Genomic DNA, 14731 nt, shown 5'->3' with positions numbered 1-14731 from the left:
TCGACGTCAGTTTTGATGCTTGACCTTCTTTTGTGTCCAAATTTGTTTCATCCTTTCAAAATGCAGTTTCTTTCTTTCATCAAACAACGGTGTGCCGGTCCGTTTTCTAATTTCACTCTGACCAACTTTCCAAGCAAATATCTTTTGTCTGAATGTTATCCCATCTGTAACGTCTGCCTGAGTGATACCGGCTACTTTACGATCCTTCTTAATCGCAGTGATCCATTCAATTGGCCTTGTTTCTGTTTTCTTAGAATTCTACTATTTCTTTTGTCAACCTAGTGAGTGCTATTCTTTTAATTTATCCATAAGATTTAAGTCTTCGTTTTTTCATGGCACCATATATGTCCGTGTATTCTTCTATTTCCTTGTTACTTTTCAGCCTATAAGTTTCTCCATCAGTAATTTTGGGGCCTGATATTTTCCTAACAATCTTCCTTTCTTACTCTTGAATTTCTTCAATATCCCTCTTTCTATTTAAAATTAATCTTTCTGCTCTAAAAAGACTTTCAGGTTTGATTACAGAGCTGTAATAGCTAAGTTTACTGAATTTAGAAAGTGATATTTTATTATACATATTTTGTGTAATTCGATACTATACGATGAAAACATTTTCACCGTTAAATGGAAGTGAAAGTAGTGCGCATGACACTACTTACAATCGTTGTACAACAAATGCTTATAAAAAGTACATATCTTATTTAGTGTGTCTATATGAGAAAAAGCGTTAATAAAGAGTTCATATTTGTATTAACAAACTCGTAGCTGCAGTTCTGGGATGCTGCTGGAATTTGAAGTTACGAAGGAGACAAAAATCGAATTAGCTCAGTACAATACTTCAGCAAAAAATTTTAAAAGCGGTTGTGGTTGGTAAAACTAAATTACAAATATAAAATAAAACTTTCCCACTTTGGGATTATTAGAATATTTTTAAATCTTTAGTTATCGTATGACCCTGTTCGTTTTTTAAAAGATTCGTTTGTATGTTCTCTAGGATAGCTCGAAAGTGACCATGCGATCGAAACTGGCAAATACCAAAAAATAAAATACAGTCCAGTCTCTGCTCAACTATTAATGCCTCTTTACTGCCTTTAATCTCACAATTTTGCATTATCTGTCTTTAGGTTTGATTGGGTAGTTGATTGAGAGTCAAATGGGCAAGAGGAATCATAATTTTTATTGAAATCGTACTTCACTCATTCCAAGTTTCAACAATCTTAACCGCATTCGTCTCCGACTATTTTACCAAGGGCTTTAATAACATTCCTGGGAGCCGTAAATACGCACGCGCAAGGGCCCGCTCTCTCTCTCACTCTCTCTCTCTCTCTCTCTCTCTCTCTCTCTCACACACACACACACACACACACACACACACACACACACACACACACACACACACACACACACAGTAATCTGATGAATCCAATTATACATGAATACATTAGGAAACCTATGATACTAGCAGGAGTCTTCATTTACAGAAAGATAAATTCATATAAGTCCATGCTAATAAAAATTAATTATTTCATGCTTAAATATTTCTATTCCATGTTTTTAAAATTATTTTTCCACATAATCTCCGTTGAGTGTGACAACCTTACTCCACCTTCCAATGCTAGATGCTTATAACAGATTCCACAACGGAACTTTGTCTCGAAACCTGGCAGGAAGTCCAAAGAGATTCTGGTCGTATGTGAGGTATGCTACGGTAAGACACAATCAATGCCTTCTCTCCGCGATAGCAATGGAGATACTATCGAAGATAGTGCTGCCAAAGCAGAGTTATTAAACACAGCGTTCCGAAATGCCTTCACAAAAGAATACGAAGTAAATATTCCAGAATTCATATCAAGAACAGCTGCCAACACGAGTAACGTAGAAGTAGATACCCTCGGAGTGGTTAAACAACTTAAATCACTTAATAAAACCAAGCCTTCTAGTCCAGACTGTATACCAATTAGGTTCCTTTCAGCGTATGCCGATGCAATAGCTCCATACTTAACAATCATATACAACCGTTCGCTCGACGAAAGATCGATACCCAAAGACTGGAAAGTTTCACAGGTCACACCAATATTCAAAAAAGGTAGTAGGAGTAATCCACTTGATTACAGGCCCATATCGTTAACGTCGATATGGAGCAGGATTTTGGAACATATATTGTTTTCGAACATTATGAGTTACCTCGAAGAAAAGTTATTTAGAAAACATCGTTCTTGTGAAACACAACTAGGTCTTCACGCGCATGGAGTGGTATTGACAAGGGGTTTCCAATTTATTCCGTATTTCTGGATTTTCCGAAAGCTTTTGACACTGTACCACACAAGCGGCTTGTAGTGAAGTTGCGTGCTTACGAAATATCGTCTTAGTTATACGGCTCGATTCGTGATTTCCTGTCAAGAGGTCACAGTTCGTAGTAATTGGCGGAAAGTCATCGAGTAAAATGGAAGTGATTTCTGACGTCCCCCAAGGTACTGTTACAGGCCCTCTGGTGTTCCTTATCTATATAAACGACTTGGGAGACAATTTGAGCAGCCGTCTCGGGTTGTTAGCATTTATCGACAAGTAAACTCATCAGAACATCAAAATAAATTGCAAAACGATTTAGAAAAGATATACACTACTGGCCATTAAAATTGCTACACCACGAAGATGACGTGGTACAGACGCGAAATTTAACCGACAGGAAGATGATGCTGTGATATGCAAATGATTAGCTTTCCAGAGCATTCACACAAGGTTGGTGCCAGTGGCGACACCTGCAACGTGCTGACATGAGGAAAATTTCTAACCGATTACTCATACACAAACGGCAGTTGACCGGCGTTGCCTGGTGAAGCGTTGATGTGATGCCTCGTGTATGGAAAAGAAATGCGTACCATCACGTTTCCGAATTTGATTAAGGGCGGATTGTAGCCTATTTCGATTGCGGTTTATCGTATCGCGACATCGCTGCTCGCGTTGGTTACGATCCAATGACTGTTAGCAAAATGTGGAATCGGTGGGTTCAGGAGAGTAATACGGAACGCCGTGCTGGATCCCAACGGCCTCGTATACTAGCAGTTGAGAAAACAGGCATCTTTTCCACATGGCTGTAACGGATCGTGCTGCCACATCTCGATCCCTGAGTCAACAGATGGGGACGTTCGCAAGACAACAACCATCTTCACGAACAGTTCGACAACGTTTGCAGCAGCATGGACTATCAGCTCGGAGACCATGGCTGTTGTTACCCTTGACACTGCACCACAGACAGGAGCGCCTGCGATGGTGTACTCAACGAAGAACCTGGGTACACAAAAGGCAAATCGTCATTTTTTCAGATGAATCCAGGTTCTGTTTACAGCATCATGATGGCCGCATCTGTGTTTGGCGACATCGCGGTGAACGCACATTGGAAGCGTGTATTCGTCATCACCATACTGGCGTATCACCCGGCGTGGTGGTATGGGGTGCCATTGGTTACACGTCTTGGTCACCTCTTGTTCGTATTGACGCCACTTTGAACAGTGGACGCTACATTTCTGATGTGTTACGACCCGTGGCTCTACCCTTCATTCGACCCCTGCGAAACCCTACATTTAAACAGGATAATGCACGACTGCATGTTGTAGGTCCTGTACGGGTCTTTCTGGATACAGAAAATGTTCGACTGCTGCCCTGGCCAGCACATTCTCCAGATCTCTCACCAATTGAAAACGTCTGGTCAATGATACGCCAGTCACTACTCTTGATGAACTGTGGTATCGTGTTGAAGCTGCATGGGCAGCTGTATCTGTAGACACCATCCAAGCTCTGTTTGACTCAATGCCCAGGCGTATCAAGGCCGTTATTACGGCGAGAAGTGATTGTTCAGGGTACTGATTTCACAGGTTCTGTGCACCCAAATTGCGTGAAAATGTAATCACATGTCAGTTCTAGTATAATATATTTGACCAATGAATGCCCGTTTATCATCTGTATTTCTTCTTGGTGTAGCAATTTTAATGGCCAGTAGTGCATGTATGGTGCGAAAATTGGCAGTGGACCCTAAATAACGAAATGTGTGAGGTCATCCACATGAGTACTTAGAGGAATCCGTTAAACTTCGGTTCACGATAAATCAGTCAAACCTAATGGCCGTATATTCAGTTATATACCATGGAATTACAATTAACTTAAATTGGAAGGCTAAAGAAAAACTGCGTTTTATTGCCAGGACACTTAGAAAATGTAACAGAGCTATTAAGGAGACTGCCTACACTTCGCTTGTCCGTCCTCTTTTAGAATACTGCTGAGAGGTGTGGGATGCTTTCCAGATAGTATTGACGGAGTACATCGAAAAAGTTCTAAGAAGAAAGCACGTTTTGTATTATCGTGGAATAGGGAAAAGAATATCACTGAAATGCTACAGCATGTGGGATAGACATCTTTAACACAACGGGGTTTTTCGTTGCGGGGAAATCTTCTCAAGCCGGCCTTTGTGGCTGAGCGGTTCTAGGCGCTTCAGTCTGGAACCGCGCTGCTGCTACGGTCGCAGGTTCGAATCCTGCCTCGGGCATGGATGTGTGTGGTGTTCTTAGGTTAGTTAGGTTTAAGTATTTCTAAGTGTAGGGGACTGATGTCATCAGATGTCAAGTCCCATAATGCTCAGAGCCATTTTATTTTGAATCTTCTCACGAAAATCCAATCACCAACTTTATCCTCCGAATGCGAAAATATTTTGTTGACGCCGACCTATACAGGGAGAAACGATCACCATGATAAAATAAGGGCAGTCAGAGCTGGTACGGAAAGATATAGGTGTTGGTTCTTTCCGCGCTATACCAGATCGGAACAACAGAGAATTGTGAAGGTGGTCCGATGAACCCTACGCCAGACACTTAACTGTGATTTGCAGAGTATCAGTGTAGATAGACGGTAAGTCTGTTTGCCCTCATGGTACACTCAACTGGTCCACGTCGGAGTCATTGTCGAGCTGCCTCAATAATTGCGTCAAACGTTTTCACTATCACTCTCGCAAAGTGCAAGCAACGCCGCGCAGATGGTCCTTCGTTGATCTTTACGGTGTTCTGTTAGCAGGCACATGCCTTCGAGTACCCCCAACTGGAGGACAAGTGTGTCATCATTACCAACAGTGACACCCAGTTGAGCAGCGAAATGTTCCATTGTGATCCGTCCAACACTGCTGCAGTTACAGCTGTGTGCGGGCGGCCGGCATACGGGAGATCGGTCAGGTTTGCGCGACCTTGTTGCGGTGATTGCAGACACCTCGCCCAGAGACTTATCGTGCGTTTGTTCCCTGTCAGGTCTCCCTAGCCATTCTGTAAGCGCCTATGAATATCTGTGATTTCCTGGTTTTCCACCAAAAGAATCTCAGTCACAGCTCTCTGCTTGGAGTGCAACTCCCTTTCTGACGCCATTTCGAAGGTTACGTATAGCGACACCGCTTCTTGAAACTTCATGAAACTATAAGGGCTGAAATGACGTTGCCGCACGTCGATTTCCGCATTTTTTCAAATGGAATTTTCTGAGACAAAAAGTGTTGATTTACTTATTGAAGCTGACTCATAGTATCTCTGTTCTTCCACATCATGTACGGACTTGGCGAGAAGTGGTTGTAAGTGGTAGACGATTTCCAGAATGAGTGAACTTACAAAGAAATTCCTGGCCCTAAACTGTATTTTACTTACCTCGCGTCTTGACAAACATCTTTGCAGATTTCTTTAATGCAGCGCACAGCATACAGCAGCAAAGCAACATTAAAAACTACTACTGAAACTTCCACCCCACAAAGTGCAGTGTGCATACGTACGTAATAACCTGGATGAAGAGTGTGGGTTTTTACAGGTAACAAATAACTGACATAATTCGAATGAAATTCTATATTCAAGAGTAGTACTTGAAAAAAAAACGAATTAGTACAGTACTATTTACGTAAGGTGACTTTATGAAATAACTTTAAGGAAGGGGAACCTCATCTTCGTATCAGGGCAGTCCATACAACAATCCCACTATATGAGCTTCGTTACTACAATCTCAATAACGCAGAACAATGCTATGAACTTGCGTGCTTGCCTCAATCTCTCAAAATTCCAAAAGACTCAAAAATACACTACTGGCCATTAAAATTGCTACACCAAGAAGAAATGCAGATGATAAACGGGCATTCATTGGTCAAATATATTATACTAGAACTGACATGTGCTTACATTTTCACGCTATTTGGGTGCATAGATCCTGAGAAATCAGTACCCAGAACAACCACCATTTGCCATAATAACGGCCTTGATACGCCTGGGCATTGAGTCAAACAGAGCTTGGATGGCGTCTACAGATACAGCTGCCCATGCAGCTTCAACACGATACCACAGTTCATCAAGAGTAGTGACTGGCGTATTGTGACGAGCCAGTTGCTCGGCCACCATTCACCAGACGTTTTCAATTTGTGAGAGATCTGGAGAATGTGCTGGCCAGGGCACAGTCGAACATTTTCTGTATCCAGAAAGGCCCGTACAGGACCTGCAACATGCAGTTGTGCATTATCCTGCTTAAATGTAGGGTTTCGCAGGGATCGAATGAAGGGTACAGCCACGGGTCGTAACACATCAGAAATGTAACGTCCACTGTTCAAAATGCCGTCAATACGAGCAAGAGGTGACCAGGGCATGTAACCAATGGCACCACATACCATCACGCCGGGTGATACGCCAGTATGGTGATGACGAATACACGCTTCCAATGTGCGTTCACCGCGATGTCGCCAAACACAGATGAGACCATCATGATGCTGTAAACAGAACCTGGATTCATCTGAAAAAATGACGTTTTACCTTTAGTGTATTTAAGTTCGTCGTTAAGTACACCATCGCAGGCGCTCCTGTCTGTGGTGCAGCGTCAAGGGTAACCGTGGCCATGGTCTCCGAGCTGATAGTCCATGCTGCTGCAAACGTCGTCGAACTGTTCGTGCAGGTGGTTGTTGCCTTGCAAACGTTCCCATCTGTTGACTCAGGGATCGAGATGTGGCTGCAAGATCCGTTACAGCCATGCGGATAAGATGCCTGTCATCTCGACTGCTAGTGATACGAGGCCGTTGGGATCCAGCACGGTGTTCCGTATTACCCTCCTGAACCCACCGATTCCATATTCTGCTAACAGTCATTGGATCTCGACCAACGCGAGCAGCGATGTCGCAATACGATAAACCGCAATCGCGATAGGCTACAATCCGAGCTTTATCAAATTCGGAAACGTGATGGTACGCATTTCTCCTCCTTGCATGAGACATCACAGCAACGTTTCACCAGGCAGCGCCGGTTAACTGCCGTTTGTGTATGAGAAATCGGTTGGAAACTTTCCTCATGTCAGCACGTTGTAGGTGTCACCACCGGTGCCAACCTTGTGTGAATGCTCTGAAAAGCTAATCATTTGCATATCACAGCATCTTCTTCCTGTCGGTTAAAATTTCGCGTCTGTACCACGTCATCTTCGTGGTGTAGCAATTTTAATGGCCGGTAGCGAAGTCTCGTTAGGCTCTCTCTCAATAATTACATCAAAAATATTCATAGTGGATTTCCATTCTTCAAAATCCGTCTGCCATTCAACTCTGCGCAGCTTAGAATTCGTGTAACTTTGTTAGCACTCTGATACAGAGGCGGGGTAGCGACTCATAGATATTGTAGCAACAATCAAAGATTACTCAACTACATGGTTTTTCTCTGTGTGAACTATGCATGTTGACGTTCGTGTAAGGAAGAGAACTTACATAGCGATCAAAATAATATGCATACGTCACACTTCGATGCAACTCACTTCAAAATGATGACTAACGTCTGGTTTGAAGACAAGTCAGTGAATATGCAGCATTGAAGTGACACATTACAAAAGACACACACACACACACACACATACACATACACATACACACACTCGCGTGCCGCAGCGAGCGCTGTCGGCCGCCTCTGCGCGCTGCAGAACCTGACTAAAGAGCAAAGTGCGGTGGCGGACGTCCGCCCTCGGAGACGCCGAGCCCTCGTCGCCTGCTGCTGCTGCTGCTGGCGCCAGACTCGGTATCGATTCCCGGCGGTTTCCGCGAAATCCCTGCGGGCTGGTCGCTACGCCGCCTCCGCCGCCGGCACCGTTTCAGGTGTCGCCGCCATGTAATATGGATGACGGCGATCCGGTTGCGCGGCCGCGCGGTCTTCCCGAGCGCTTACCGCGCCGTCTCGCGGGACAGATTGCCAGCCGCTGCTTACAGCTGTTGCGTGCAGCGCGGCCCGGCTCACGTTTCCCGAGTCTCCTCCAGCCGAAGTACGTCGGCCAACAGCAGAAGGAGGACAGTGTCATTAGGGAAACAGAACGAGGGAAGGGTGGGGATGGAAACAGATCGAATCTTCTTCTGATGCATCAGCCCTGGGATCTGCCTTAACGAATTTAAGAAAAACGTCGAAAATCATAATCTGGTTGCTTTTACCGGGGCTTGAACTGCCGTCTACTGGAATACGAGTCCAGTGTCTTAACCACACCGCTTCTAAGACTGGTTTCAACATTTCAACACGAACAGTCACATGTAACGGTTGTTGGTGCTCTATGGTGGAGGTCTATAGGTGAGGGTAAGTCTAAAGCAGATCGTTGACAGCAAAATCCTGTCTACACACATCAAAAAAAGTTTTGCATCACCTCGGATCCGAGAGTTCCGGTGACCTGTACAGAAAATTGGAATAGAGATCAACATAAACATCAAACTTCCTGGCAGATTAAAACTGTGTGCCGGACCGAGACTCGAACTCGGGACCATTGCCTTTCGCGGGCAAGGGTTCTACCATCTGAGCTACCCCAGCACGACTCACGCCCCGTCCTCACAGCTTACTTCTACCAGTAAGTCCGGCACACAGTTTTGAATCTGCCAGGAAGTTTCATATCAGCGCGCACTCCGCTGCAGAGTGAAAATATCATTCTGGAAACATAAACATCATTTGCGCTCTTTTTATTGCTCATGAAAACTACACATTGCGTGTTGTACCACCATACAGCGAGACCTTCAGAGGTGGTGGTCTAGATTTCTGTACGCACCGGTACCTCTAATACCCAGTAGAACGACCTCTTGCATTTCAAAATGAGATTTTCACTCTGCAGCGGGGTGTGCGCTGATATCAAATTTCCTGGCAGATTAAAACTGTGTGCCCGACCGAGACTCGAACTCGGGACCTTTGCCTTTCGCGGGCAAGTGCTTCTGTAAAGTATGGAAGGTAGGAGACGAGGTACTGGCAGAAGTAAAGCTTTGTGACCGGGCGTGAGTCGTGCTTCGGTAGCTCGGTTGGTAGAGCACTTGCCCGCGAAAGGCAAAGGTCCTGAGTTCGAGTCTCGGTCGGGCACACAGTTTTAATCTGCCAGGAAGTGACCTCTTCCATTGATGCAGGCCTGTATTCGTCGTGGCATACTATCCGCAAGTTCATCAAGACACTGTTGGTCCAGATTGTACTACTCCTCAACGGCGATTCAGCGTAGATCATGCAGAGTGGTTGGTGGGTCACGTCGTCCATAAACAGCCCTTTTCAATCTATCCCAGGCATATTCGATAACGTTCATGTCTGGAGAACATGCTGGCCTCTCTAGTCGAGCGATTTCATTATCCTGAACGATGTGCACGACGAGAGCGCAGATTGTTGTCCATGAAGACGAATGCCTCGCCAATATGCTGCCGATATGGTTGCACTGTCCGTCAGAGGATGGCATTCACGTATCGTATAGCCATTACGGCGTCTTCCATGACCACGAGCGGCGTACGTCGGCCCCATATAATGCCAGCCCAAAACAGCGGGGAACCTCCACCTTGCTGCACTCGCTGGACAGTCTGTCTAAGGAGTTCAGCCTGACCGGGTTGCCTCCAAACACGTCTCCGGCGATTGTCTGGTTGAAGGCAAATGCGACACTCATCGGAGAAGAGAACTTCATGCCAATCCTGAGCGGTCCATTCGGCACGTTGTTGGGGCCATCTGTACCGCGCTGCACGGTGTCGTGGTTTCAAAGATGGACCTCACAATGGACGCCGGGAGCGAGTTTGCGCATCATGCAGTCTCCTGCGCACAGTTTGAGTCGTAACACGATGTCCTGTGGCTGCACGAAAAGCATTATTCAACATGATGGCGTTGCTGTCAGGGTTCCTCCGAGCCACAATCCGTAGGTAGCAGTCATCCACTACAGTAGTAGCCTTTGGGCGGCCTGAGTGAGGCATGTCATCGATAGTTTCTGTCTCTCTGTATCTCCTCCATGTCAGAACAACATCATTTTGGTTCACTCCGAGAAGCCTGGACACTTCCTTTGTTGAGAGCCCTTCCTGGCACAAAGTAACAATGCGGACGCGATCGAACAGCGGTATTGACCGTCTAGGCATGGTTGTTGAACTACAGACAACACGAGCCGTCTACCTTTTTCTTTGTGGAATGACTGGTACTGACCAGCTGTCGGACTCCCTCCGTCCAATAGGCGCTGCTCATGCATGGTTGTTAACGATTTTTGAGCGGATTTAGTGACATCTCTGAACAGTCAGAGGGACTGTGTCTGTGATATAATATCCACAGTTAACGTCTGTCTTCAGAAGTTCTGGGAACCGGGGTGATGCAAAACTTTTTTTATTTTTGTGTATAACTGTGCTGGAGCTACGGTCGACACTTGGAAACACTGTAAAGCAGTTGCTGAATTAAGCGTGCCTATGACAGGAGAAGACACGCCCTATGCTACGCTCCAATAACGCCCCCTGGCCAGCGTGCATATAGGCCGCAGCCGCCGACCGAGCTGGCTTAAATCTGTCAATCTCACTACCTCAGTACGTCGCATCGGGACTCATTTCGCACTGCACCTCAGTACGTCTCACTGTGGTCTAATCTTACACAGCGGTATTACCCATCTCGTACCTCAGCCAGCTGTGAGGGAATGTTAGTCATTGTACATAGTTGTGGTATGGACACGGACAAGATTCAATAATTAGTACATCATCTTTGATCGCTGTTAACCACAGAACTTTCGATAGGACATCATCGGAGTTAAGCATTCTATTTGTTTCGTAATAAAGTGTATTTTAACAACGTGTCCATTTTTGTTGCAGTGAGAGAAAACCGGCCACCCACCTACCATACCACCCTCTCCTTATCCAGCTAGGAACCGTGATATCGACGTTCGATACCACACTTGTTAGGGGTTGCAGTTATCGACCGCGGTCCGCATTAGTATCGTTGGACCCGCGAGTCGCGACCAGCACCTCTAGCGTCGCTCCGCGGCTTGTATCAAGTTTCTAGCGAGCTCTCGTCCACTCTTGCTCGGGACGTCAAGTAGTAACGTAGCATAGCTTTCAGCTGATAGGAAGCAACCTCTAACAAGGCGCTTAGTAATGTATGGCCTAAGTGAGGCCTCAATAGCTGTCTGTGTATAATTGAATGTATGCAGCCAAGAAGAATCCTGTAGAACCAGTTAAGTACAATGTGTCTTATTTTTTACCAACGACTTCCAATTATTTTAGTCGTTGCAGGTCCAGACCATGCAGCCAGCACCTTATCGACGTTACTGACAAACCTGCTTTGATTTATGTGTTTCTATTGTTGGCCACCAGTCAACATTGGCGACGACTCGTTCGTCGTCATCATAACAGGAACCACCAAACATCGCAGGAGGGCACAGCCACAACAACAATCGTATCAATATAAACACGAGCGAGAAAGACTCTAGTTACTTTCAGTGCGGATGCACCATATCTTCCGGACCCCTGCTGGACTTAGTGAATGCTACGAGCAGTTAGGCTGACTGGCAGGGACGACCGCTTCTTGCACGTGGCGCGTGACAGGTTGAGAATTTGAGCCTGGCGGGAATTGTCCTGATGGCCAAGGCGATTAAGGCAGCAGCTCTAGAGAAGCGGGGCATCTGGGTCCGAGTACCGGTCCGATAAAAGTTTTCGGCCTTCACCATTACTTTATTTCAATGGCTGTACGCTGCTGAAGTCCTGATTTGCAGTAATGTAACATTATTTTCTCTCCAGTAGTGTACGCTGGTGACTTTTGCCCACGTCTTGCAGGGAGAGAGTGATGGGCGTCATGTCCACGGACCTCAGTGCAGAATCCATAGAAGTGATACAAAAGGATTTTGCTACGTCCAGATTGTTACGGTAGCGACGAGATCTAGCGACGTTTGAGTACTCGAGCAGCCAGCGACGCTGGCTCAGCTGCAGGACAAAGTGTCAAGGCTGGTCTCTGCTGGAGGGTCAGCTTGAGGCAATGGAGACATCCTCGTAGGAATCCGAGACTTGCGCAGCAGAAGCGGAGATCACAGTGGATGTCGACTCGATGACGCCCAGCCTGAGGTGATGGCCAGTATTTATACGCACAAAGGTGGGATTGTTGCAGTGTGGCCGCCACAAACATCTTCCGTATGCTGAAGAGTTCCTGATAACTGGCAGGTTACCGACCCACAGGCCAGGTATGGCACCTAAACGGGTGCTATGGTCACAAAAATCGACTCTCTTATGTCAACGAGCCTTCATGTCTTTGGCTCGCGCCGCTACACACGAACGAGGAAAACAACCTGATAATAAGAACTTCAGTGCAGGAAGGGGACGTTCCTTCGAGAGCTTTATTTATTTATTTATTTATTTATTTATTCCAGTCGATCTTAGTTGATCATGCTGGAGCTACAGGAGCTAATGAACGATGAGAACGAGAACGCCGAAGTCCACGCACTTGAAAATAGTTTTCTGAGGCCATGACAGTCATTGGAAAAATGCTAGGAATGTTTTTAGAGATAGAATCATGTTATCTTTAATGATGTCAGCTTCGTAGTGAAGATACAGGAAGAATTTTTGAACATTTTCTGTAAAAAAAATATGCGTGTTTAAAATTTAATTATTAATTGCTTACTACATCAGAAATTATGATGTGGTAAGCCAAAGAAGCCTGGGAAGGCCAAGAAAGAGATCGTAGCTGTAACAGACAAACGCCTAATACTTGCGGTGCAGAAGAAGGAATTATTTTCCTCTTAACTTTTTCGAACTTACCGATATATTGTACTTCATCGAATATAACTTCATTTGCTAAAATTAAAGTATGTAGTATTTCGATGCCATTAGTAATAGCATTGCAGCTCCCACTACCACATGTCAGCTATCCTATTGTAGTGCTAAGTCTGCAGTACACGTCGTTATCTTAACAAATTAGTAGCATCTCGGCGCTTAAACTTGTAAATATAACAGAAAATCTTGTCTGAAATAACCAAGCATAGATAGGGAAGTAAAGTTTGCTATCCCTCACTGTCCAACTGCAGCTATTATCTTCAGCTAATTTAAAGAACAGCTGTGCGCTTCATCATAATACGAATTAGCTGGAGTACATTAATTTAAACGCGCACGTTTCTGCACCATAATAGCTAGTTGCCTGACGTCAGAACTATATTACCAGAGTTTCTACCGCTTAATATGTACACCTTTTTCTGCATAATTTCATGTCATCATAACTTCGTTCCAGTCATTTAATTTTAGCGAATCTAATTGTTAGTTTTTATATGTTCGTAGACCGCTGCTGCTCCGAAACTGTCCACTGAAATAATGAGTAGCTACTCCAGTTGCTAAAAAAAGTTCTTTGTTTACTCCACAACTGTTTCGGCTTCTATACTGAAAACATTTTCTAACGTAATCTGTAACTGTCATGCTAAATGCAACAAAAAAATTTTGTACTTAATGATATATGAATCACTAAATAACCTACATAAAAAATGTAAGAACGTAGAACTTTAAGTTCACAAATGCGCAGTCGTAAAAATACGAGTATAGCTTACATAGTGCTGGGACGAAGGAAAATCGAATGATTACGAGAGTAAACGTCGGGTACATGTAAAAGTGTTATACTAGGAAGAAATTGACTTGTTTTGATTATAAAAGCTGTACTTTTGATAATTCACTGCTCATTGAGTCTTTTTCCTGGTGTGTGGAGATGTCGCATGCGTTACCAGAATGTGCTAAAATGCCGTGCATAAAAACAGGATTCTTCCGGTGCTCATACCTCGGGCTCTGTTGGTTAAGACAGAGGTGGGGCCAAATGTTGTGAATAACTTTAAGCTATTTGTATTCCCAACAGAAGACTCTTTTACTGTAACTATCCTCCATTACAGGGTCAAAAGCCTTAAGGGGCTTACGGAGGCACCGTTTATTTCATGGGCGTTTCCTGATAAAACCCGAAAAAAGCGTTTTTCATCATTTTTTCGCCATCAGCCGCGGATACCTAAATAACAAGCCGCAGCAAATTTCTCAAGTTTTAACGGGATATTCATTGAGTAGACATTTATCTGGAATTACCATCCTCCCGTTTTCAAAATCTTTGTCACGGAGAAACACCTCAAAACAGAGTTTTTGGCTACGAAAATCAAGCCGCAGATTCAAAGACTGCTATGAACAGCAAACAGCTGAAATTTTTACGATATATTCCTAAGATCCCAATCTATAACAACCTTGAAAATTATCTTGATATCTTCTTTTTCCCTTTTCTAGATACCGTGGTTCAAGGTTCCCTACTTCTACACGTAAAATACGCACGTAAAATCCGTCGTGAAGCGAAAACGTAGTTTATAAGGTGATGTAACACGGAGAAATATGTTGTAAATGTCTCCGTTGAGATCAGAATGGTTCTGGGAACCTTAAGTTCTATAATGAAGCACGTGCGGAATTTTAGTGCGCGTAAAATCCGGTGTGAGATGTAAAATTCATTTTGCATTATTT

The sequence above is a fragment of the Schistocerca americana genome, chromosome 7 (assembly GCF_021461395.2).
Source record: "Schistocerca americana isolate TAMUIC-IGC-003095 chromosome 7, iqSchAmer2.1, whole genome shotgun sequence".
Taxonomy (NCBI): Eukaryota; Metazoa; Arthropoda; class Insecta; order Orthoptera; family Acrididae; genus Schistocerca; species Schistocerca americana.
This window is presented reverse-complemented; position numbering follows the sequence as displayed.